At 42.8% G+C, this 27,311-nt stretch overlaps 1 long non-coding RNA gene across 2 annotated transcripts; it reads left to right on the forward strand.

The window, feature by feature from the left end:
• The first annotated feature begins 4,610 nt into the window (after window positions 1–4,610).
• Window positions 4,611–27,012, forward strand: LOC121282218. Of its 2 annotated transcripts, none has more exons than XR_005944015.1 (4): window positions 4,611–4,705; window positions 9,070–9,178; window positions 22,340–22,470; window positions 24,166–27,012. It is a non-coding gene; the product is annotated as an uncharacterized LOC121282218 (long non-coding RNA). The 2 variants fall into 2 exon arrangements; XR_005944016.1 differs by having other exon boundaries at window positions 22,345–22,470.
• Window positions 27,013–27,311: the final 299 nt, after the last annotated feature.

Here is a 27,311-nt window from a genome sequence, read left to right on the forward strand (position 1 = left end):
TCCATAGCCATTGACCCAGTATCCACAATGGCCTGACCTCATGAACTATGTCTTTGAAATGGAACGGAAACAGAAATAAATCTAGAGTTCTCACTCAAACATATTTCATGCTGAAAAAAGAAACACTAATTCATAAAACTCTCCAAAACATTTAAATCCCCTCAAGTGGTCAACCTGTTGTAAAAGTAAAAAACACTATCTATTTCACTTACCACATCCAAGACTGCTAATCCTTTAATAATCTCTTCAAACTGTCAATCAAAATGTGAACACAGAACATGCTGAGATAAGTAATACTGGACCTTTTGAACGTAGCCAAGCATTCATAATGGACTCAGCTATAATGTAAAATCATGTAAAATCTAAACAATTGAGTGTCATGAAATTGCAAAAAAAAAGCTAATGATTTTTTTCAGATGGCCGGTCAATTACTGCTCTCCAGCAGTGGGTGTCAGCTTATTTTTTTAAGTCTAAGTGAAAGCTGGAGTCTTTTCTTTTCAACTTTAAAGGGCTGGGGAATGAAATCATTTCATACCATGACAGTTAAATAGACCTTACGTACAAAGTGCTCATTTAGCACCTCAGCCAGGCCCTCAACCTCCATGTGTAGATTCCCTTTTTGTTCCCTAATTGGCTCGACTCCTTATCTTACTACCCATTTACTATGGAAGACTTTTGGATTCCCTTTTATGCTAGTTGCCAGTCCCTTCTCATACTCTCTCTTTGTTTCTTTTATTTCCTTCTCAGTTACCCTCTGAACTTACTATATTTATCTTGGTTTTAACTTGTATTATCAGCCTGACATCGATCATACGCCCCCTTTTTCTGATTTAACTTATTTCTGTGTGTTTTGTCAACCAGGGTGCTCTGGCTTTGGTTACTCTACTTTTACCCTTCATGGGAATGTACCTTGCCTGGACCTGAATCATCCCTTCTTTAAAATCAATCCATATTTAGTACCCAGAGCTTTGCTTTGTCTTCATTTACTGCATTGTTCTACTTCCTTTTACTAACCCGTTTTTCCACCCAGCCACCTAGTTTAATCTTCTTTAAAGAACTCATTTGTGGAACTTTAGCAAATAATTTCTGGAAATCTAGTAATATTACATCCACTGGTAGGCCATCATCAGCAATTTGCAATGTAGCATGAAACCATTACAGGAGGCATGGTCAATTATCTCATAATTGATACTGATGATTCCTTATGGTCTCTATATCCTATAAAAGAACATCCATTACATCCAGTATATGTTCTCAAATATTTTTGTCATCAGGGAAGTTAGGTTAACTGATCCAGCATTTCCGGGTCCATGTTTCATTCCTTTTTTGGTTATTGAGATGGTAGTTACTATCCTCCAACACTTGGGTTTAAAACCTCAATCAATGAAGCTCATAAAAATATTAATGAGATCTTTGTTCAATTTTTTTCTCATTTTGTTCAATGATTGAATTTCTTCATCAGACAGGTTCATATTTTAGCATTTTTTCTGAATTTTCCACAAAAAAAAATCTTTGAAGAAGAATGACTTTAAATGCTCGGTTTTAATGCATGGTGCATTCATGCAAGTTCAGAAAACAAGTCTTTAGATCATGGATAGTTAAGATGCTAGTGAGCTAGCTTTGATGCTTTTATTCCCTCATGAATTGTAAATGAGTGATTTATTTGCCTTTCTATGCAATCAAAAAGAACCATTGTAAAATCTTTCTACCTCTTTTCTATCCGTGAACAACATAATATAACCTGAAGACTATAAAGGCAGTCAGGTTTACTAAAGAAAATCTATTCATGTTTTTGTTGAGGTAAGAAGGTGCAAGATGCTAGCCAATAGTTGGGAACATTTTATTTATGTGAAATGAGATGATCCAGTCATGAGGTAGTATGGTATGTTTTTTTATTTTGTATTAGTGGGCAAAGCTAAGTTACATGAATTAAATCAAATAAGTCAGATCATATTGGCTGTGTTCTTTTTAATGTTCAATTTTCTGTAAATTAAAGCCACTTAACTATTTGCATTTAGCCTCATCTCACCAATATGTTTGCTCAGTTTGGCTTTGGACCTATTAACAGATTGCGTTATAATCCCCGTAGAGACTGATAGCTTTTTAAAAAGAGGGGAACCTCCATGATGCCAATGGAATGAAAATTTGTGGACAATATTTCACTTTGTAAAGCTTTTACTGTAACAAATTAATTAAAATCAAACTAATTCAATCATCAATAAACAGGTGAATGTTAATTCAAATTAAAAGGTAAATTTTGCTTTTTGCTTTGAAACAACAAAGACATACCTCAAATAAAAGCAGAAAATGCTGGAAAAACTCACCAGGTCTGGCAACAGCTGCAGAGAGAGAAACAGAGTTAACATTTTGAGTCTGTATGACTCTTCTTCAGAACTCAATGATCTGCCTCACATAGTTATGAACACTTGCAATGCTTCCTGAACGAATGTGGGATGACATGCAATCTCAGTCTTTCCAAAGCGGCCTTCATTTTGTCAGTTACTATTAATAAGGCACACATCTACAAACCCTCTCACTTTGATCATGACAGTCCTGATGGTACGGAATCCCAAAAGACTCCTTTCGCCAACTCCTTTAAATAGTCTGGTGGGCTTTGGCGTCACTTCAACAGCAGCAATGGATATTTTCTGACCCACAATCCCTCACTCCTTCTGTCTTTAGTGTTCTGTCCTTTCTAGCCGTATCAGACAGACAATAACACAATCCCTGCTCTATTCTCATAGACCTGCTTCAAAATCTGGAGCTGTTTGAAGACTGCTAAACAGAAATTTCTTCTTTTTGGGGAAGAATCCTTGCTTATTTTTTTTCTGTTTGCATGAATTGCCAGTCTTCTGAACTGCCAAACAGAAAAATGAGCGAAACCCCACCCACTGCAATTTACTTTCTATTTACCCTCTGCTTCTTAGCTATTCATCCCCATGGCAACCTCAGGTCACATGGGAATTCCCAGGAACCTAATGAGTAGGAAACCAATTAACTTTCTTTCAAAACACTCCCCAGCACATTTTGTTCTTAAGGAGACATCACACGAAAGAAAGTACAAGCTTTTCCCAGCACATGGGCCATCACAATTTTAAAAAATGAAAATCTGGTAACTTCCATGTTATGCTATTATATAGGTAGATGTAGAGCAATGTGAGTGATCTGCCAAATATGTAAACCCTTCAGACAACTTTCAACTGAACCTGAAGAAACTACGGTAGATCCAAATTTATACCAACATATTTTACTGGCGTTTACATCTGTTATAGATTCTTGTGTCAGAATAGCTGACTGGATCTGGAATTTGACCTCGGTCTTCATTTGTGAAGCCTGCTGTGAAGAATCGATTTAATAAATTCCCTTTCTTTGATCCTCTTATCCCTTCAAGAAATATCTGGCCTTTAACATTAGCCTGCTACTAATAGGGCTAAAAAAAACTTATGGTATTGCTCTTCTTTATCTACAATCTGCCTTTGTATTTCACTTATTGTAATGCTCATTTTACGTATTCTGAATTAGCTTTTGGAAGAGTGATTTTCCATTACAACATTAGCATTGGTACAAAACACTTCTGTTTAGTACTGATACAAGGTTTTAACATAACTTATGAGCCAGGTTTGAACCCGATTCCAGGATGATGCTAGGTCTCCAATCTGGAATCTGATTAGGCTGTAACTTTGGAATCAGCTAACAACTTTTGCAGCTATGAAAAGCAAAGCTATTCTGAGGCCAGAACAAGGGCACAAATTAATGTCATTTATTAATGATTGAGCTTGGGGGGGAACAAAAAAGTCAATTTGTAGAATAACGTAAGCAAAAATCCAATTGACTAGCCCTTGTATGCCATGTGATATTCACAGAAGTGTGTAACACTGTATTTTATTAAGGCAGATCAAACAATTACCAGTAGGCTTTTTATAAGACACCTGGAAGGTTAGTGGCCTAAGGGTAAATTTATATTGTTGCCTTAGCTGCAGAGATGGGAGTAAAATGGACATATGAAATTCCTGCTTCTCAGGGCTACTGTTCTCACACATTTTGAGCTTTTCAATCACCGATTTATTAGGAGTAAGGTCATGACCTACAGCAAGGCTGATCCTCCCTGAGGGATGATCAAAAGCAACTTACTACATCTCTGGGATGTTGTCATTGAAACCAGCGTCCATGAACTGAACTGACTGGAAGGATGTCTGTTTCCTGTCCACAAGCCTGAGGGGAAGGAAAAAAGTAATAAATTTCTGGGACTTGGAAGCCTGATTTCCTCATTAAAAGAAAAAGAAAATGAGAGCCTGACTTGAACTTTTATCTCTGGTAGTAGGTTACTGACTTTTACTGCATTTCAGGATTAAAGTCACATTATGGTCCTTAAGTCTGTGAAGTGCCCAGGGTTCTGATGCAAAGTAGAAGTATGATTTACAGCATGTCTTATTTTTATTGTAAGGAATCCGAAACTCCAAATGACCTACAGTTATTAATGACAGCAATATTTACTTGGAATGAGTAAGTGGAAGCATCCAGGCTTCAGACCACCCATAATTTAACCAGCTTGCATCTCAAACTACAATCTGAGAAAAATGCTTGTAAACTTTTTTGTCTGTCAGAGCTCTGAAGTATTCTTCTGCTCCGAGCTTGGTCATCAGTGAAACTGAATACATCTCTGTCACTTCATGAAACATTTCCTTATTTGACAAAGAAATTAAAGGTTTGTGTTTTCATTATTCATCTATATAAGTTGATTTCTTCCAATTATTACCTTCAAAAAAACTAGCATACATTCTAGCCAATCAGACAAAGGAATATTTCTAGGTCATGAGAAAATGGATTTCATGGGTGAAAATGGAGCACAAATTAGCAAATTATTCCTCTGTGCATAGGTTTTTTTTGAAGAAATTCTGAACTGTTTGGATTATGAGCCTTCAACAACATCGGAGTAAATTAATATGCAATTAACAGTAGATTTCAAACTGATTTTGATCCAGAGACATGTGGAGATGTTGCCTGGAGAGCTGATTCACAACCTGAATCGTGATGTAGAATCCATCCCCCTTTCCAGCCATTCCCACCTCCCTTATCCCCATGCTGACTAAGGTTGATCTTCCTCTCAGTTGCCACATCTATTCTTCTCATCACCCACTGACTTCATATCCTTGTCAGCTGGAAAATACAATTTGGCAAATTGAGCTACGTTAAAAATAAATTTGCCAGTGTGTCTGGTCAATTAAACACCTCCATCCATGTAGCAGACACAGGGATAATATTATGGAGTCTGAAAAGCATATAAATAGGTCAGAATCACTCATTTCTCCTGGTGCAAACTGCTCAGCATGGATCACAATATCAGCCTTGGGCATAAATAAAATGCAAGGGATTGACTATTTTATTCAGAATAGCCAGAAAAATTAAAGAACTTGCATTTCTGTAGCTCCTTTCACAATCACAGAACTATTACTTCTCAGGTGCTAAAGTAGCTTTCCCCCTTCTCTCGGTAGACAAGGGAGGGAAAATGGATAGGTGGGGAATCTGGTGAGGAATCATTTCTCAGCTCCCTGTGCACCTCAATGTCTTGTACATGGAATGGGTAGGCCAGGAATTAGCCAATTCCTGGGATCATTGAGGTGTGGGTCTGGGGCTGGGCCAGTGAGGTGTGGGTGTGGAGCTGTGTCAGTGAGGTGTGGGTGTGGAGCTGGATCAGTGAGGTGTGGGTGTGGAGCTGGATCAGTGAGGTGTGGGTGTGGAGCTGGATCAGTGAGGTGTGGGTGTGGAGCTGGGTCAGTGAGGTGTGGGTGTGGAGCTGGGTCAGTGAAGTGTGGGTGTGGAGCTGGGTCAGTGATGTGTGGGTGTGGAGCTGGGTCAGTGAGGTGTGGATGTGGAGCTGGGTCAGTGAGCTGTGGGTGTGGAGCTGGATCAGTGAGTTGTGGGTGTGGAGCTGGGTCAGTGAGGTGTGGGTGTGGAGCTGGATCAGTGAGGTGTGGGTGTGGAGCTGGGTCAGTGAGGTGTGGGTGTGGAGCTGGATCAGTGAGGTGTGGGTGTGGAGCTGGGTCAGTGAGGTGTGGGTGTGGAGCTGGGTCAGTGAGGTGTGGGTGTGGAGCTGGGTCAGTGAGGTGTGGGTGTGGAGCTGGGTCAGTGAGGTGTGGGTGTGGAGCTGGGTCAGTGAGGTGTGGGTGTGGAGCTGGGTCAGAGAAGTGTGGCTGTGGAGCTGGGTCAGTGAGGTGTGGGTGTGGAGCTGGATCAGTGAGGTGTGGGTGTGGAGCTGGGTCAGTGAGGTGTGGGTGTGGAGCTGGGTCAGTGAGGTGTGGGTGTGTAGCTGGGTCAGTGAGGTGTGGGTGTGGAGCTGGGTCAGTGAGGTGTGGGTGTGGAGCTGGGTCAGTGATGTGTGGGTGTGGAGCTGGGTCAGTGAGGTGTGGGTGTGGAGCTGGGTCAGTGAGGTGTGGGTGTGGATCTGGGTCAGTGAGGTGTGGGTGTGGAGCTGGGTCAGTGATGTGTGGGTGTGGAGCTGGGTCAGTGAGGTGTGGGTGTGGAGCTGGGTCAGTGAGGTGTGGGTGTGGAGCTGGGTCAGTGAGGTGTGGGTGTGGAGCTGGGTCAGTGAGGTGTGGGTGTGGAGCTGGGTCAGTGAGGTGTGGGTGTGGAGCTGGGTCAGTGAGGTGTGGGTGTGGAGCTGGGTCAGTGAGCTGTGGGTGTGGAGCTGGGTCAGTGAGGTGTGGGTGTGGAGCTGGGTCAGTGAGGTGTGGTTGTGGAGCTGGGTCAGTGAGCTGTGGGTGTGGAGCTGGGTCAGTGAGGTGTGGGTGTGGAGCTGGGTCAGTGAGGTGTGGTTGTGGAGCTGGGTCAGTGAGGTGTGGGTGTGGAGCTGGGTCAGTGAGGTGTGGGTGTGGAGCTGGGTCAGTGAGGTGTGGGTGTGGAGCTGGGTCAGTGAGGTGTGGGTGTGGAGCTGGGTCAGTGAGGTGTGGGTGTGGAGCTGGGTCAGTGAGGTGTGGGTGTGGAGCTGGATCAGTGAGGTGTGGGTGTGGAGCTGGGTCAGTGAGGTGTGGGTGTGGAGCTGGGTCAGTGAGGTGTGGGTGTGGGGCTGGATCAGTGAGGTGTGGGTGTGGAGCTGGATCAGTGAGGTGTGGGTGTGGAGCTGGGTCAGTGAGTTGTGGGTGTGGAGCTGGGTCAGTGAGGTGTGGGTGTGGAGGTGGATCAGTGAGGTGTGGGTGTGGAGCTGGATCAGTGAGGTGTGGGTGTGGAGCTGGGTCAGTGAGGTGTGGGTGTGGAGCTGGGTCAGTGAGGTGTGGGTGTGGAGCTGGATCAGTGAGGTGTGGGTGTGGAGCTGGGTCAGTGAGGTGTGGGTGTGGGGCTGGGTCAGTGAGGTGTGGGTGTGGAGGTGGATCAGTGAGGTGTGGGTGTGGAGCTGGGTCAGTGAGGTGTGGGTGTGGAGCTGGGTCAGTGAGGTGTGGGTGTGGAGCTGGGTCAGTGAGGTGTGGGTGTGGAGCTGGGTCAGTGAGGTGTGAGTGTGGAGCTGGGTCAGTGAGGTGTGGGTGTGGAGCTGGGTCAGTGAGGTGTGGGTGTGGAGCTGGGTCAGTGAGCTGTGGGTGTGGAGCTGGGTCAGTGAGGTGTGGGTGTGGAGCTGGGTCAGTGAGGTGTGGGTGTGGAGCTGGGTCAGTGAGGTGTGGGTGTGGAGCTGGGTCAGTGAGGTGTGGGTGTGGATCTGGATCAGTGAGGTGTGGGTGTGGAGCTGGGTCAGTGAGGTGTGGGTGTGGAGCTGGGTCAGTGAGATGTGGGTGTGGAGCTGGGTCAGTGAGGTGTGGGTGTGGAGCTGGATCAGTGAGGTGTGGGTGTGGAGCTGGGTCAGTGAGGTGTGGGTGTGGAGCTGGGTCAGTGAGGTGTGGGTGTGGAGCTGGGTCAGTGAGGTGTGGGTGTGGAGCTGGGTCAGTGAGGTGTGGGTGTGGAGCTGGGTCAGTGAGGTGTGGGTGTGGAGCTGGGTCAGTGAGGTGTGGGTGTGGAGCTGGGTCAGAGAGGTGTGGTTTTGGTGCTGTGTTAGTTTGGGAGGAGGAGGCTTGTCCAGAGCATATACACCTCCATGGGCTAAATGGTTCCATGGTATAAATGCTATGTTATCCTTTGTAGAATATAAAATATATTTTTATGTTATTAACTAAAGGTTTTCATTGCGTTTGGTGGCAATTCTTTCATTCGTGCACTGTACTGGCTGAGGTAAAAAGCAAAAGTTGAGATTTATCATTAAAATCACATGACCTAAGAACAAATCCTGACAGGGATGACATATCAGTTGGTTAAGCTGATCCCCTGTATTGAACTGAGGTAAAGATACTTAAAACCAAAATAACTATACTATGGTTGTTATAGGGGAATCATGAAAATAACGTGTCTAATTGTATACCGGACTAATTGAACTCAGTTTTCTTGCATACCAGGGCAAATCTCTTTAATTGCAAATCTGAACCCTGAAAATATCCATATAGTATTTAGGCTGCATCTTCCTCCTTCACATTGCATCTTATAGTATTGTAGTTTCACTGAATTTGGATATCGGTGTGTTTCTGTTAAGAGTAAAATAGGCTGAACAAGTGATCATTTTCAATACTTCTTATTTCTGCCTGTTTTTCTGATTACTTCCAATTCTATGAGCAATAAATCCTGATGATAACAGTGGAGTTACATTGATAAGTTATTCAGCCTAATACTTAGTTTATAATGGTAAATGTTAACTCAAACCTGGTTTAAAAAAATGTCATTGTTGACTTCGGCTAGGTAGTATAAACAATCTAAATATGCCATTTGTCACATTGATCCACCCAAGAGCATTTAGTGTCAAATCTCTGCCAACATGAATGCATCATTCCACCTACTCATTAGTATTGTTTTTTCCTTTAATCTCTGAGGATCAGGGAGCGTTTATGTAGAAGTTTCCCCCAAGAGAGCAAATGGCTTCAGTAAAGCCTGTGATAGGGTAAACTGCACATGGCTGGTGAAAGGACCAAGTTTCACAGCTTGAATTACTTTCTTTAATGACCTTGTAAATGCCAGGTATATTTTAGTGCTGTGTAAATTCTTCTACATTTCTCATTGAAGGATCACAGTCACTTTGTGCTTCTTGTGTTAATGGAAGCCTTGATGTCCAACCTGAAGAGGGACATACAAAGGTCCGATTTGTAAATACCAAGTTCTGCACAGTGAAAAGGTAAGTCCCAACTATGTATGCAAGACTTCTTCTAACTTTTTGTAATGTTTACTAGTGCTTGAAGTATTGTGCATTCACAAGTTTTAAAATATGCTATCAATTAACTTGTATAAAGATCATTTCACAATAGGCTGCTTGATCCTGGAATGTGAAAAACACGGTTTCATGTTATACATCCTTTCACAAGCAGTAATGACACATCAGTTACACTGTACATGCAACAATATCAAATTGTTGACCAGAAAGTCTTTTGCAAATTTAGGAGCCGACATTAATGTGCAAGACAAAGGGGGGTGGGGGGAGGGGGGTGGAATAAAAGGGTTTTGGCAATCCCAATGAAACAGTAATAAAATCATGGCCTGAATATCCAGCTCGGCAGGTGGGCATGATTGGCAGGCCCGGGAACAGCCAGGGAACAAACCGCCAACTGCGATTGGTCTTTGACCACGATTTCACGCCAATTAACGGCCAGCCAGCGTGAAGTACGCGCTGAAAAGCTCAGTGCTGCCGGGGTGAGGGACAGAGCTGCGTCAGGGAGCTGAAGGCTCGAAACCAGGAAATAAAGTTTTCAAAATCAGGAAAGAAATGTCTAAGCATCGCAATCAGGCACCTGAAATATAGGTTATAAAAATAGTGCCCACAAACTTCTATTTTTATTTTGTTTAATAATGGAATCCTCATCCTGCTCTTGGATGAAGTTTGCCGATTTGCCTGTCCGCCAGCCGTAAGGTTGGATGGGCTACATAAAATGACAGACAATTACGCTGTTAATGGGAATGTGTGGCTTTCAAATATACAATGTGTGAAAATGCAATTTCATTAGTGGAAGCGTAAACTAGCATCAATATAGATATATGCAAAAAAAAATGAAGTGTTGGGAATTAAAGTAGAAAGGGTATGCAAATCGCAATGCATTTGGGAAAGGGAAGTTTTGCAGGAGGAATTTACGTGGACAAAATTGCTGTAATTATTTGCCATTCCTCAGCTTTAAAGACATATCTGTATAATAGATGGAGGAATCCTTGTCTTTAAGAAACTTATTCCACAACAGGAAGCACTATTGACTTATTTGGGAGGGAAAATTTAGAATGTAACTGTGTCATTTGAAGGGGTCGTAGTGGAAGGTCTCTCATTCCTCCTCTGCACCATTATTATTTCTCTGATTGAGTCAAAAACCAGTTGGGTCAAGTCCAAATTGGATTCACTATCTGATAAAAATCAAAATGTTCATCCCTATAAGTGGGGGAATCAAATTTCTTGGCTTTTTACTGTCTTGAGTTCGAACTACAATTAAATTACCAGAGTAAAAAGCTACTGAGATTTGTATGTCCACTTTTAGCTTGTGTGACATCTTGAGATAGGATAGTAAATCAATATGTAATATGAATGTTGTTTTATCAAAAAGATTCAATGTAGTTTCAGAGAATTAAGCTGTAGTTTAAAAAATGTGTAGGCTTGCAGGAGCCTAGCTGCAATAAAAAAGAAAGCATAAAAAAAGGCTTGTGTTTTTCAGTGGAAATATAGATAAAGATTTATTTTTTTCCCTGAATTGCAATGTGAAACAGATGGTTGTTGATGAAGGGTTGGTTGGTGCTCAAACAATGCCTGTGCTGTGTTGTACTTGATTCGTACGAGCATTTGCCTTGTTCCCAAGCCAAATCCAATATATGGGTAAATCGACAATAAACACTTACTTCTGGGGTTAATTCAAACCAAGAATCAGGTAACAAATGCTGAAAAGTTTTTCCCCACGTTAAACCACAAAGATAATGTTAAAGGAGCAGTCTTTAACCGGCATTGAGGCAGGTGAATTACTAAATCCTAGCATTTCAACCAGAAAAATTAAGGCCCGATATGATTTGATTTAGTCTCCTTTTCGTTATAATTTTTACCTCTCAAATTTTTACTCGTGGATGTGTTCACGCTAGTAAACTATAGTTGTAAACCCAGGTGCACACATTATGATAACTTCAAAGTCACCACAGAACATTGAATGCTTAAGATCAGGCTATTTCTGTGAATACCCCAGGTTTTTTTTTAACATCCAGCAATAATTACCTATCGTGCTGTTACTTAAAAATTAACTAACAGAATAAGGTTCTCTGAAAGGTAAGCCTGATTTTGGTAAGTCTCTCTGGGGTGATTTTGTAGTGGGCTATCATTCGATTGGCCTGGGACACTGAGATCTGAAATTGCATGCAAGTTAAATTGTTCCACACTTGCTGCTGTGTTGAAAGGTTGAATGGGAGAAATCAAAATTACTTTGCTAAATCAGTTTATGGAGTTATAATTGTTGATTTCAGTTCTTTATTATTACACAAAACATGTGTGATTACCTATTGTGTACCAATGGATCTTCCATGTCACTGTTCATCGTTAGTAGAAAGAGGCATTGTGCAGAATTTTCTGTGCCCGCTGGTGTCGGGCATGTTCGGCGGCATGAGCGGACAACATGGCGAGAATGCCAAAAATCGGTTTCACAACGTTGTGAAACCATTCCCTCGTTCCAAGCAACCCTCAGTTCACTCCCCAGGAGGCAGTCATGGACAATACAGAGCCCTCCCTTGCATGTTCACCTGGGCATCCGCTCGGCCCGTTGATGGTGCCATCAGACGTCAGGAACCTCATTGTAATACGTCAGCATATTGTTATAAGCCTAGTCCGTGAGAATCAACTCCCCTCCCCACCGGATCCTCCACCCACGTCAGTGTGATTGCACATTGATGCAGAACACATCTTGGCAAGTGTGACGTGCAGAAGTTGGGACTTACCGCCAGGGCCTTTCTCACATCGCGGACATCCGAGGAGCAGAAGATGCTGGAGCCTGACAGCAACGGCACGCTGGAGGAACATCCATGGCATGCTGGGTGGATTCTCATGGACATTGCCCTGCTGTGAAACAGCTCGCAGAAGTTGGAAATTCACGGCTGAGGGTCTGCTCATGACGGGGGTAGAGAGGAAGGTGTTTGGGGGAGGAAGATGTACCCCGGGGTGGGAAAATATGGTCTAGAATTCAACTCTGAGAGGAAGAGGTGTCAGGATGGGGTGCACTTGGGGAGAGAGTACGGGGAGAGGAGGGGGTAACAGGGGAGAAGATGGCAACTAGGGAGGTAGGTGTAAGGTGGGATGGAAGGTGTAAGGGAAGGAGTTTGGAGGGGGGGAAAGAGTGTGGAGGGGGGATGGAGTCTGGGATGAGAGGAAGGAGTGCAGAGAGGGGAGGGAGTAAGGCTGGACGAAGAAGTAAGGGTGGACGAAAGAGTTGGGAAGGGGGAAGAACTAAGGATGGAGGATGAAGTAGGGCTGGAGAAGAAGTAAGGCTAGAGGAAATAGTTGGGAGGGGGCAAGGACTAAGGGTGGCGGAAGAAGTAGGGCATCTGAAGGAGTCAGGAAGGGGGAAGGACTAAGCGGGGATGGAGTCCGGTGAGGGGGGAGGACCAAGTGGCGGTGTGTCTGTGCGTGGGGGTGGGGGGAAGAGTTCCAAGGGGGGAAAGGGGTTCCAAAGGAGGAAGGGGTTCAAAGGGGGTGAGGGGTCCAGAGTGGGGGATGCCCCGGTGAACATGCAAGGGAGGGCTCTGATGAGTCCATGACTGCCTCCTGGGGAGTGAACTGAGGGTGGCTTGGAGCGAGGGAATGGTGAGAATGACCAAGTGCAGAGGGAAGTGGTAAGGTAGGAGGGTTTGGGTTTGATGGTTGCGGTAGAAGGGACAGTGAGAGTGGTTGGTGGGGACTTGGAGGCAGACACGGATCTTGGGGCGGGAAGGAGGAGGTCAGAGAGGTGAATGTGGATGGAGGTGAGATTTTCAGGAAGGAAGGGAATGTATATGTTCACCTGGATATCCCTGATGGAAAAGGGTTGTGGCTAGTAGGTCACGGAGGGGAGGTGAAAGCTGATGCTGGGCGGGTCAACAGTGATGGGGGAAAAGTAATGGGTGACTGGGGAAGGGAAAAGATGGAGGAGCACAGGAAAAATCAAATCAAGACCATGTTGTCCAAGCTGAAAGTCAAATGACAGTCGTGGTGGACGGGATCAGATGCTGCATGGGAGAGTGATCATTGGGTGGACGGAGCTGTAGGTCAGCTCAGATGGACAACTGATGGCCGCTTTGAAAATGCTCAGGACATGGAGGTGAGTGTGATACGTGAAGGATTAGTGTGTGAGGGAGAGTACTTGCATGAGGCTCTGAAAGGCCCTGCCACACACACACGCTTCTACCTCAGAATCACTCATGGACCAGCTGCTCCCCCTGTGGTGAAAGAGGACAAGGTGATGGTCTCACAGGCAAAGGAGACTCATAAGGAGAGGGCAGCCTCTGAGATTCTTGAATGGATGACCCAGGAGCATCCAGTATGCCGCTCCTCCTCCCTTCGGCTGCCCGAGGGCTCCGGCCTGACACCTAGAGGGGAAGGAGAGCCTGGAGGGACATTGAGGTGCCCCATTTCCCTCTTGCGTTGCCACTGCAGGAATCCACCCATGGCTCCCATAATGGAGTATAGGCCTGCACGCATCTCCATGTTCTGCTGCACCAGGGTCTCCATGGGTCCACCATCTTCCCCATGGATACCTCCATACATGCACATGTAGGCACCACTTCATCAGAGAACAGGTGGATGCACTCCTCTGACTCGCGTGTCACTCTGTTGAGGGCTTCTAACAGTTCTGCGTGACGTTTGCCCACCTTCTGCTGACTCTCTAGGATGAGTTGGAAGGCCAAATCCAGAGGCTGCTCATTTGACTCGGACCTCACAGATGCCTCTTCCCCAGCAGGTGCCAGGGAGCTCAGTTGAACCCGCCTCCTCCTGCTGTGGACACGTACCCATGTGGTGACCACCAGATAGTGAATCCAAGCCTGCTCTAGATTTAGGTCCCACCAAGGTCTGTGTCTGTAAGCTGGTGAAGGGGGTGGGTAAGCGCAGTGACGGGTCTTCCAGGCTGCTTATTTCCAGCTATTCAATGGAGGAGCTGTCCTTTTGGCTAGCGATGAGGACATGGATGGAGCTGAGGGACTGACTGGCTGAGGGTGTCAGCCGCTTTTTGGGGCTCCCTGTGAACCAAAGTGGAGGTACTTAGTGTATGGCAGCAGAGTCAAAAGCAGGAGAGAGACCACTCACAGTTGCATTGAGAGAGGGATGATGTGGTGCAGGATCCTTACGAGGGTGTTCGCTGTCGACCTCACCATCGCTGCAGGCACAGTCCATGGCCTCACCAATCACCATGATCGCACACTCCTCAAAGTGAGTGAGGGGCCTAATGTGGGCCACTCCACCCCTGGTCTGGGACCTCTCCCTGCTGTTGTGAGCCAGCTTCTCCTGAATGAAAACAGATGGAGGGCGTGTGAGCAGGACACATGACATTGCATGGAATGTTTGTATGGTGAGTGGAATCATGGATGGGATGAGAACGTGAGCTTGAGAGGATGTGGGCCCAATGGAGATGTGACGGTGTGTGTGAGAGTTAGTCCCTCGAGGTGTGAGATCCCTGTGGATGTGTGATGGGCTTGTGAGTGTGTGAGTTGAGAGTGATGAGGTGGTTCACCTACTCCGACAGAAGAGATGAGAACATTCATCCTCTTCCTGCACTGGATGTTTGACCTCCTCTGTGCTCCGGTGGTGCTGATTACTACTGCCACCACCTCCCCGGCAAGATTGGTGACTCTAGTGGATCTCCTGTGGCCAGAGCAGGGTAGAGAACATCGCAGCAGCCTTCCACTGAGTCCAGTGTGTGTCCCAGAGAGGTGTCACTAAATTCGGGGGCTGCTATCTACCTGGCTTTCAGGGGCCACCTGTTGCCTGGAGTAGTCCTGCTCTGTAGACATGAAGTAGGCTGTGCTCTGGTGCACTTTAAATATGGTGCCTGGAGCAAGGAAGCGCTGGTGTCATGGCATGATGGGCAAACCCAAGCCCGCCTGCCAGTGATCCAGCATCTTTCCCATGAATACATTAGTAATGAGGCTGGATGTGCCGGGAAGGGGACGATACGGCGTGAAAACCTGCCATTGAGTAAAACGTCTTTTTTCACGCCCGCTACCATAGTTACTGCAAATCTGGGATGATTCCATCCTTTGACAAAGAGACCATGCACAATGTATCCAATTTTGCTGATGAACATAAGCTGTGAGGAGGACACAAAGTGGCTGCAAAGAAATATAGACAGGTCAAGTGAGTGGGCCACAAGGTGGCACATGGTGTATATTGTGTAGAAGTGTGAGGTTAAGAGAAGCAGAATATGTTTTAAAAGATGCAAAACTTGTAAATGCTGACGTTCAAAGAGACTTGAGGCACTCACACAAGGTACACAGAAATTAAGCATGCAGGTACAGCAAGCAATTAGGAAGGCAAATGGCATGTTGGCCTTTATTCTAAGGGAATTAGGTTGTAAGAATAAGGAAGTATTGGTATAACTGTATATGACTTTAGTGAGAGCACAGTTAGAATACTGTGTGCAGTTTTGGTCTCCACATTTAAGGTAGAATATATTTGCATTAGAGGGAGTACAGCGAAGGCCATTCAATTGGTCCCTATAATGAGAGGCTGAGTAAATCGATCTCTTGAGTTTAGAAGAATGACAGGTGATCAAATTGTCGTAAAAATATAATAATTTTCATAATATTATTGTGATTTATTGCAAAAGTAGGTTAATAATGGGGTTTGGATTAGTTTCTGTGTGTGTGTGTGTTTGGGATTTAATTGAATTGGAGACAGCTGGTCTGGAAGCTTTGAGTTATCAACAAGAGGATAGGTTTGGAATACTAAATACTGAAACATGGCTGAAGTTTTAGAATGTGAGGTGCGAGGAACATTTGCATTTTTAGATAAATTAGGTTAGTTTGAATTTCAAAGAGATGGTACACCTACCCAGAAGAAGCCAAGCCAAACAGTGTGTTTATTTTTCCCAAAGGCTACTAATAAAAATAGTACGATGAAAGGTTTATATTTTGAGAAAAGTAAGTTGCAAAGACATAGCAGAGCGATGGACTTTGCAATAAAAAGGGAGAAACATGTATAAAGGAGATGAGGCTTTGTGTAAGAGGAGAAGATATTCTAAGATCTAACACAAGTATGAAAAGCCTCCAGCCTCTGTGCATCAATTTGCTGTCTATAGGAACTGAAGCGGAGTTTGAAACTCTTTGAAAATCACTGTCCAAGGTATCATGTGCTTTGCCTGAGTCTTTTTAAATCTATTTGTTTTTACTGTTGCCTTAACAGAGATGTAACTGGGAGCCAGATCAATTAAGGGTTTTAGGAGTTATTATAATAGTAATTTTTAGACTTATATATATGTGCTTGAAATCTTTTCTTTTGTTAATAAAGGCAGCTCACCACCACCTTCTCAAGGGAAACTCGGGATGGGCAATAAATGCTGGCCCAGCCAGCAAAGCCCATATCCCATGAATGAATTTAAAAAGATATTTAATTTGGTTTTCTAAAAACCTCTGAAGTTGCAGTACTCTTATTACTTCTGGATTCAGGGCACAAGTCTCAAAATAAAATGCAAATTGCAGAACAGTTGTGACCACATGATTAAGTTGCCCTGGTGGATTTGATCCATCTGGCACACATCATCTGCCACTTCATAACACTAATTGATACATACAAGATTCTGAAGGGGATTGACAGAGTTCATACTGAGAGATTGTTTCCTTCACTGGGGAGTCTTGACACAGGGCACAATTTCAGCACAAGGGATAATACTTTAGTGCTGAGGAGAAATTTCTTCAGAGGATTAGGAATCTTTAGAATTCTCGGCCCCAGAGTGTTGTGTATGTTTCACTGTTGAGTATATTCAAGGCTGCAATAGACAGACTTTTGATCTCTCAGGGAGTCAAGGGATATGGGGCCATGATCATATTGAATGGTAGAGGTGGTTCAAGGTCGACTACTGATATTTCTTATGTTCGTTTATGCATTCAGTCTTTATCTCTGAGCTCTTTGAAATCAGGGAATAGAGCAAGGTGTATGAAATTGGAGGTAGGTATGTGATGATGAGTAGCTTTGGGAGAGTAAGGGGAAGTAATTGTACCTTTTATTTGAGTTGATATGAAAAGGGGCAAGAGAGAAACAGGATATGCATGACGTTGTCGTTTTCCAGAATGGCCTCCTATTCATTTTGAAAACTACAGGAGATTTTGGCTCCAAGATTCCATGGGCTTTCTATCAATTGCCCACCAATATCTCAACAGAACATACCCTTCAGCCACTTATATTTATAGCTCCACTCTGAATGCAAAAGAGCAGCTCATGCAAATGTCCTGCACTTATGTGCACAATTAACTGGTGTTGACTTACCCCGAAAAATATAGGCGCAACAGACTCCAAATCACCAGATATCAGTAAAACTGGAGGAATAACTTCATGCTTAGTTTTGAAGCTTTATATTTTTATTTTCAGGAAAGATGCACTTTTATAATTGTACCTTGTTCAAAATTATCATTCTTATTTCCTCGTACATAAAGAATTTGAAACGTTAAGTAGAAGCTGCAGTGTCTGCCCTAGAGATCCAAATACTTTTTCAAATGCCTCTCTAGTGCCTCATCAACATCACTAAATGAACTTTCAATCTGAATGTATAAATTGCAAGTTCCAGGGCATTCCCTATAGAATCATATTAGTGCACATGTGGAATTTCGAAATAAAGGTGGATGTCAAGTTTCATTCTACCACTTAAATTTTGTAAATAACTAAAGCACAAGTGCAGGTTTCTTAGAATCACTTCCATCTTCATTATTATGTGATTTGCTGCAATAGAAATTGGTTTGGAGAAATTTTATAAGTACATATCAAAATAAATAAAGGCTAGTCTAATTCAGAAATACTATTAGAAAAGCGTTGTGTGAAAAGTATTGTGTGAAACCATGTGATCCGGTTGGAGCTCCTATTCAATCTGTTTTGTTAAAAATTCACATTTGTGTTTCCCGAATTTAATTAATTAGCAAGTTTTCTTAGTGAAAGAAATACACAATGCAGTAGAAAATATTAGCATACAGGTGTAGAGTTTTGATCAACTTTATTGGGACATGACTACAATTGTTAATTTAAGTCACTGAGCAGCCATTTAGAGTTTTGCAATTAGAATGCAAGATAACACCACTGATATTTTTATGATGGCTTTTACTTTCCAGTGTAGGCAAATGAGTTCTGTAGAAAATTTGGCGGTCAGCTGCTGTTGACAATACCAGCACAGAAAGTGACGTAAATTTCAGTGCAATTTCTCTGCAAATACAACCCAGGAGATTCCATGCCACTGTTTTATCATAGGGAAGTTTTCAGTCTATGATGGACAAGCATTACAGAGATGATGTTCACAGAAAATACTTGATACATACAAGACTTTTAATACTTTGAAATAGATAAATGTACATATACACACATGCAGATCAATTGAGTTTTATTTAATGTTTTTGCTTAATGTTTGAATGTCTGTGGACCTAATGTGCAAAAGATCACCTCATCTCAGGAACAGGATCAAGAGTAGAAGCAAGAGGTATTATCTTTGCATTGCTAATCAATCTGAGCGACAGAAACAGTCCAACGGAGAATGACCATTCTTCTATTATTGGTAAACAGCTGATGCTTAATGACTACCCAGGAAAATGTGATTGGGATCAGGAGTTGAGGGGCTTGGAGTGCTCAGAAATTGATTAAATGTTTTTGTTCAGAAAATTCTGACTATTCAATGGATCCTGGAAGAATCTCAAGGGTGTGTTCCATGGTCAGCAGTTTGGCTGAGAAATCATGTAGCTACAGTTGGGATGGGGGTTTAAAAAGTACTTAAAATTGTGAGCTGAACAGTTGTGAAATGAAGTAAAGACTCTGTTGCGGCACCACAAAAGCAGCATATAATGCCAGAATTAATTTATGTCTATTGTACCATTTTATACCACAAGAAACAATACTCCTATTCCAGGCAAGATGGTAACCGAATGCTACTGCACAACAGCATTGTTTTTTGCCATGGGCAAATGAAATTACAATTTTTCTAGCACAAGCACAATTTCCCTTTTTGTACCGATGACAGATGCAAAATAAAGTTTGCTTAACTGTCATAACAGTAGTGAAGTAAAATCACACAAGGAAAACCCAACAAGAAATATTCACATTGGGCCATGTCACAGTGAAGGCATGTTAATGTGAGAAATGTGTTATCAACTGCCTGCAGATCGTACTGATTGTAGGGCATAATTGATAGAAGGTGCATGCACCTGGCTCTTCACATTATGCACTCAGGTGAAAAGAAAAGTGATGCTGAAATGCATCTGCTGTCCTCATAGAATCTATTGATGTAAGGTGGATAATTTTCAGTTCAAGAGACTTATTATACACTGTACCTTCAGAAGAAAACCAAAAATCATAGCTTAGTCAAAGAAGGTATTTATTTGGTTATGTAAAATGATATCTTTCTTGGACTGGGTTCCAAAACAGTCTTAATACTGACATCTTCAAAAACAAGCGTGCTGTTGTTCCTTCTCCTGAGCAACTTCAAAGGCTTGTTGTTTTAATGAACCCATGAATTTGTGTATCCTTATGCAAGTTCCCTGAATTTAGTTTATCTCTGAATACTCCTTTGTGTTTCAAAGCATGATATTTACAAAGAAAAAACACTTGAATGCTTAAAGGAAGTTTATTACTCCAATTCTTGTGACAAGAACCGGAGTAATAAACAGCGATTCTTCAACTACAAAACCAAATCAATTGCAACCACTGGTTACCTATAGTCTTGTTGTTCACATATAAGTTAGCATAAACACCAGAATTTTTCACAGGCCAGCCCTGAGCAATCTAGCAATTTTGAACCATTTAATTTTTGTTTGTATTATTTTTGTCGTTATTAAACTGAGGAATCACACTGCTGCCTGGGTGGCTAACATGGGAAATTGAAGATATTTAATTGAACATTGTGGTATATAGAAGCCAATCCAAAAATAGAAGATTTAGAAACAACATTTACAAAGATGACAGTGGTAGGGACCTAAGAACTTAGAAAATAAGAGCATGAGTAGACCATGCAGCCCCTTGAGCCTGCTCTGCCATTCAATATGATCATGGCTGATCTTTGGCCTCAACTCCATTTTCCTGCCTGCTCCCTGTATCCCCTAGGAGATCAAAATTCTGACTATCTCAGTCTTGTATATAGTCAATGATGGACAACCCTCTGAGTGATAAATTTCTCCTAATTTCAGTCCTAAAAAAATCAACCCCCTTTCATGAGGCTCTGACCAATGTTCTGGATTCCCCAGCCAGGGGAAACAACCTCTCAGTGTCCATCCTGTGAAGCCTGTTCAGAATCTTGTATGTTTCAATGGGATCACCTCTTAGTCTTCTAAACGCCAGAGAGTTTAGGCCCAATTTACTCAACCTCTCATTATAGGACAACCTGCTGATCTCAGGGGCCAATCTAGTGACCCTTTGCAAAACTGTCTCCAAAGAAAATAGATCCTTCCTTAGATGTCAAGAGCAAAATTGCACATGGTCTCATCAAACCCTTTTGCAATTGTAGCAATAGTTTCTTGTTGATGTACTCCAATCCCCATGCAGTAAAGGCCAACTTGCCATTTGCCTTCCTAACTGTTTGCTGCACTACGTGTTAACTTTTTGTGTCCCTTGTACCAGCATACACAAACCTCCACAAATATCAACATTTAAAAGTTTCATGCCTCTTCTAAAATATTCTGCTGTTCTATTTTTACTATCGCATTTACATTCCACAATTTCCTAATTCCTGTTCGCTTTTGGATTGGAGGAAATTACAACATATAATCGAGAAAGGCATACTAAATGACAGCTTTTGCTAGGCATCGCATATATTCTACTCTTATTGGAGTGTTATGCAATACGAAGGTTGTAACTTTTTTATGCATGTTGCATTAATGCCTTATTTCACAATTCATATCTTTTGGAAATAAAATTTGTAAATGTAAGGTAATTGAAACTCTGGAATTCAGAAGTTGCCCAAGATATTTATGCACTAAAGGGCTTTCCATATGTTCTTGAAAGGACAAAGTTAGAAGAGTGAAAGCCATAAAATGACAGGTGGGCCCATTTAGCTGGAGAACTAAAGGCAGTGGGCAGAATTTTACGAGTCGGTGAGCGGGGGCAGGGCCTGCCCGCCAATGTGTAAAGTGACACGTGGTGATGTCGGGGGGAACTCCTGTCGTCACTGCGCCCAATTTAAATTTTCAGGAAGGCGGGAGCACAGCAAAATCAGCTGCGTGCGAGCCGACCTTCAAAGGCCAATTGAGGCCATTGACAGGGTCAATTAAGTAATTAAAGGACCTGCCCGTTCAACCTTAAAGTTGGCGGGGAGGCCAGGAGCCCTGGAGGTACATAGAAAAAACATGAAAACTCATCCACAGGCGGGATGAGGTTTGGTGTAGGCTTTAAAAAATTTTAATAAAGATTTTGTAAATATTATGGACATGTCCCAACTCATGTGACTTTGTCACATGAGGGTGATGAGGGTGCATGTAAGGGAATTTTTATTTTTTTAATTTTTAATATTTTTGAAAGTAGAGGCGATCTCCCTGAGGCAGCATTTAGCCTCAGGGAGTTGAGTGCGCTCTTTTGTGCGCATGTGTGAAAAAGCACACTCTCAATTTTGGGATACCCCCCACCTGCACAGGGAGTGCATAGCGTTTCCCTATGGACATCATGCAGGAAGGGCCTTAATTGGCCCGCCCACATAAAATGGCGCGCGCCTCCGATCGGGGGCGCCCGCCCATCAACTTCCCCCTCGACGGGGGGAAAATTCAGCCTAGTAAGTCTGAGGAGAATTGCCCTGTCTTTGTTCGATATGTGAATTATTCATGTAATTTCCCCAGATCAAAGAAAGATTGAAAAACTACTGGCACACAATGGAAAGTCTTAAAGTATCCATATACTTTTCAGATCAAATGACAAGTTGGGAATTGAATTTAATTAACTGAAATCTCTATATGCACCTTTGAAGGGAACGTAACTTAAACTGCTGTCAAAAAAAACCCACCTTAACAAGATGTGATGTATTAGTCTCATGACTTATAGTCTGTCTGCAAGCAGCAGGAGTTGACATTAAATGTACTATACTTTGCCTCCCAGTTAACATAATCTGTATATAATCTACCTTCAAATAAGGAATCCACATTACTGTCACACCAGTCCTCATGTATGATTGGTATGCTTATGTTGAAGAGCAGGACGTGACATGGTGACAGAGTTGTTTTTGAAGATTTGACTGAGCAGAATGCAGGCCTTAAAACATCCACATCCAGCAGAAGAAAGAACTGGTGTGAAAGTGAAAGAACTATCAAAACTCACCATGTGTAAGTGATTCTGCAGCTCTGCATGAATTCCACACAACGTACTTTCATTCTGGGATCATATTTTGCTCCAGACAGCAGGTACTGGGTCCTGATAAGACTGCTCAAGTTTGGAGAGCTTATGGTAAGAACTTTCCCCCCACTGGGGAGGGAAGTTCAGGAGCGGGTGCATGCGGGCGCGCCTCCGATCGGCACCCCGATTGGGGGTGCTCTGCCATTGTACCTGGGTGGGCCAATTAAGGCCCGCCCAGCGTGATGTCTGCCAGGAAGCGCTATGTGCTCCCTTGCGGGTGGGGGGGATTCCATAAGACGAGAGTGCGCTCTTCCGTGTATGCATGCGAAAGAGTGCACTCATCTCCCTGAGGCTAAGTGATACCTAAGGAAGATCGGCTTCAAATATAAAAACGTGAAATATAGAAAACTAAAATTTCCCTGTCACATGAGTTGGGACATGTCCATCACTTTTAATTAAACTTTTATTAAATTTTTAAAAACCTACACGAAACCTCATCCCACCCGTGGATGAGGTTTCATGCTTTTTCTGAAGCCCGCCAGGGCTCCTGGCCTGCCCGCCAACCTGGACGGGCAGGTTCATTAACTACTTCAATTAGTTTTTAAATGGCTCAATAGGCCATTGACAGGTTGGCAGGCGTACAGCTGATTCGGCAGCGCCTCCACCGACCTGAAAATGGAAATGACGCAGGGTGACATTGGGAGTTCCACCTGACATCATCCCGCGCCATTTTACACGTCGGCAAGCAGGTCCCGCCCCCCGCTCACCGAACTCAATATCCTGCCCTATAAGTTTTTTTAAATTTATTCTTTCATGGGACGTGTGTGTCACTGGCAAGGCCAGCATTTGTTGCTCATCTCTAACTGCCCTTGAACTGAGTGGCTTGCTCGGCCATTTCAGAGTCAGCCACATTGATGCCGGTCTGTAGTCACATGTAGGCCAGACGGGTAAGGAGAGCAGATTTCCTTCCCTCAAGGACATTAGCGAACCAGATGGGTTTTATGCAAACCGACAACTATTTCACAGTCACTATTACTGAAACTAGCTTTTAATTCCAGGTTTTATTATAATGAAAACAGAAAATGCTGGAAAAACTCAGCAGGTCCGACAGCATTCATGGAGAGAGACACAGAGTTAACGTTTTGAGTCCAGATGACTCTTCTTCAGACACCAGGACATTTTTTCACAGCATGATATCTGAAGAAGAGTCATCTGATACTCAAAACATTAACTCTCTTTCTCTCTCCACAGATGCTGCCAGAGCTGCTGAGCTTTTCTAGCATTTTCTGTTTCTATTTCAGAATTCTAGCATCTGCAGCATTATGCTTTTATCCAGATTTTATTTGAACCCATATCCCCAGAGCATTAGCCTAGGCCTCTAGATTTCTAGTCACTAGTCCAGTGACATAACTGAGCCCCTGTCGCCCCCTGCTAAGTCTACCTGCTGCAAGTTTATTTAGGAACAGAAATCAAACAGCAGACTCCAAATGGTCTTGCTTTAAGCAAAACTCCACTGACAGGAGAATTTATTACTATTTACTGTCCCTACGGAAGGGCTGGGGAAAGCTAAATACTGCAGATGAGGCTGGGAAGAAGAATCCTTCCAGTAACAGCTCCTAACAGTTAAAAGAAACCTGTAAAAAAAGCTCTTTATACTGTTTGCTTTTGTCTTTGGAACCCTGCAGCCATTTTACCACTGAAATCACTGCTTTGTGGGTGGAGCTTGGAGTCAACGCAGGAAAAAACAGAAAGGTGCTCAACAACATCTCCACTGCAGTCAAGCAGGAACCTATGACCAGCTAAGGTAGTGGCCGCTGAAGGTACTGCAACTCAGAGCTAAATTAACTCTAAAAGAGCAGGAGGAAAATTGTCAACAGTTCAAGGTGGCATTAAAGTCCTTCAAAAAGCTAAAAGATCGCCACAAAATTTCCAACACAATTTGAAAGCAATGGATCTCCTTTCTGAGTTTATTTTGTTCCGACAATGAAGCGAGATGTTTTCTGGACTTCAATATTTCCGAACCAGATAAAGAAGCCATTCAAATTAAAATTGCTATAGTCACTGATGGCCTCCACAGACAGAACACATCAGGTCTGTCTGATGATCATCTGAAAAATCTGGATAATATATGGTCATCACTTGAAGATCAATTATGGGTGCAGCTCAACTTCTGAATATAATGTCAGGAATTCTTGTCCTATAGGCAACATCTGACAGGGACCATAGGCCAATTCATAACTAGATACAGAGACAAGAGGCATGATTGTTTTATGGCAGCTGAGCTAGCTGACAGAATAGTCAAGCTTGCGATAGCATCTACCCCAACGGAAGTGTTTGGAAAAGGTTACATTGTGGAAGCACTGCTACCAAGTGGACGCAAGTATGAAACCATACTAATGGGTAGACAGAGTCTAGGCAATGCATAATTCATCTATCGTTGGCACAACAGCCAAAGCAGGAAAACCTAATAAACAATGCCTCGGTAACTACCCAGCTTTTAATGCTGTATGCAAAGTACATGGCATTGAAAGACATTGGAAGTGCAAATGCAGAAAACAAAGACCAAAATAAGTGATTCAACACCATGAAAATTCACGACCAGAGGCCAGACTGGTATGGCATTCCAATCAACCAAAAGCCCATATCAGATAGCATGAAGACAAGATCCACAAAATACTTAGCCATACTGCCAGTGATGAGAATGACCAGAACACACAAAGTGAGCAAACATTCAGCATGGTGAAATCAAACAATGTATTGGCACAGTGCCGATAAACAGACTAAATGCCCACAGATGAAGGGTCAGAATATATGCAAAACTGGATATGGGTGCAGGTAGAAACATCCTTGCATTCTGTACACTGAAATGTATGTACTTACTGAACTGGCAAATGATGATTCAGCCAACCAATGGCAAGCTCACCATGTACAATGACTCGAAGATACTGTTCCTGGGATCCATTACATTCAAGTGTCGCTACAAAACTCACTATAGTCACCCGAGATAGCTTTGTGGACACCACAAGTCCAATGATCGCAGGCCTACTGGAGTGCAAAGATATGTCCTTTGTCACCAGCCATAGTATTATCAAGACAATGATGAGGACCAGAGACCATTGGAGACCAAAGGAGCACCATTGGAGACCCTGGCAGAAGTTCACCTAACTTTACAATGCAGATCATCAGCTAACAGGCTACACAGCACAGTTGGAATTGAATACATATACATATTCCAAACATGCAAACATGGCACTGAGGACCCATGCAGAATTATTATTTTGCAGATGATTGTGGACAAACCTCCCCAGCCATCACTAGTTGATACTTGAGCGCATGATGCATCACTCGAAAAATGGGGGAAGATGAAAGAAGTTAGAGGAACTTGGGTAATGAATTGCCCAACCTGTACATCAGACAGAAAGTTCGAGTCCAAGACTAAACTGGTGGCACCTGGAATTCAGCAAAAATTGTCAGCATACCAGAACCAAGATCATATCAATATGAACATCAAATGGTATGACAGAAAATGCGACAAAACAGGCCAAGTCAGAACAATACCAGAACCAGAAACACTAAGCAGTCATATTGCGAACAGAACATAGTCAACACAATACAAAGCACCACTAACATTCTGAAAACATATGGCAGCCTCCGGCAAGGATTATTATAACTAAGCCTGCACAGATAAGTAAACCACTGATACGTTTCAGAGACTTGTAAATTTATGGCTGTGTTAATGTTTATTCAATGATAATGTTTTTTTTTATTTTGCTTTCATGTAAATAGTTTGATTCTTTAAAGATAAACCTTGAATTTAGAAAAAAGTGGGATGTTGTGATATGAGGTGCATGTACGTTTAAAGGAGAGTATCATAACTGCTGTCAATCATTACCAACCTCCAAAGAATGTGACATATTAGTCTCATGGTTTGTAGTCAGTCTACTGGCAGAAGGGATAGAGATTAGATATACTCTACTTAGTCTCCCAGCCAGCATTATCTGTATATAGTCTTATCCTCAAATAAAGAACCCACATTATTGTTTTACTAGTCCTTGGGTGTGATTGGTGCATTTATATTGAAGAGAAGAAAAATGGGAGTCAGTTCTTTGTTTTGGGTTTATCTGTGTGTTCTTTCACTGAAGTTAGCTTTGAAACAGAATTTTTTTGTCTGGAGCTAGAGCAGCTAAGGAACAGGCAGAGAGAGAAAAGCTGCCAGGAGCTGTTGACCACTAAGCAAGTAGGCAAGCGAAGCCCATGCTTGAGCTGGGATGTCAACAATTAAGGAGAATTGGAGGGTTACCTGGTCAAATGCTAATGGAAGGAAATCTCATACCTCAGAGAATAGCAGGAATTCTGAGGAGAATCAAAGTGAATCCCTAAGAGCTGTGGCACATGTTGGTTTAGTCCCAGGTGAAGTGAAGGAAACCTCAAGGTCCTGGAAAGTATAGTGGAACTCTTGGGTGGAAAGATACATAGAATGGGGAGCGACCCATTGTGATTTTTGGGCTTGAGGAATAATTGTTTACAAAATATAGTGCTAAGTTAGTAGTATCTACTTTGTTTAAATCTTGTAAGTAAACATTTTTGGTAAAACATGAAACTTTGTGGTGTGATTATTTTAGTTCATAACTGGGAGTTTTAATAATTTTTAAAAGTTAATGGTCACCCTAGATGATACAAATTCTGAGAAAAGCCTTAGCCACAATGTTTCATTTTTATTATTGTCTTCTATCACCGAGATATTCAGGTCTTCACATTACAGTAATTATTTTCAACATTTAGAGAAGATCCCTGCATGCTTTGAAAACGCATCCTTGTTGCCAACTGGGTT

This window comes from Carcharodon carcharias, chromosome 9, assembly GCF_017639515.1.
Source record: "Carcharodon carcharias isolate sCarCar2 chromosome 9, sCarCar2.pri, whole genome shotgun sequence".
Classification (NCBI taxonomy): Eukaryota; Metazoa; Chordata; class Chondrichthyes; order Lamniformes; family Lamnidae; genus Carcharodon; species Carcharodon carcharias.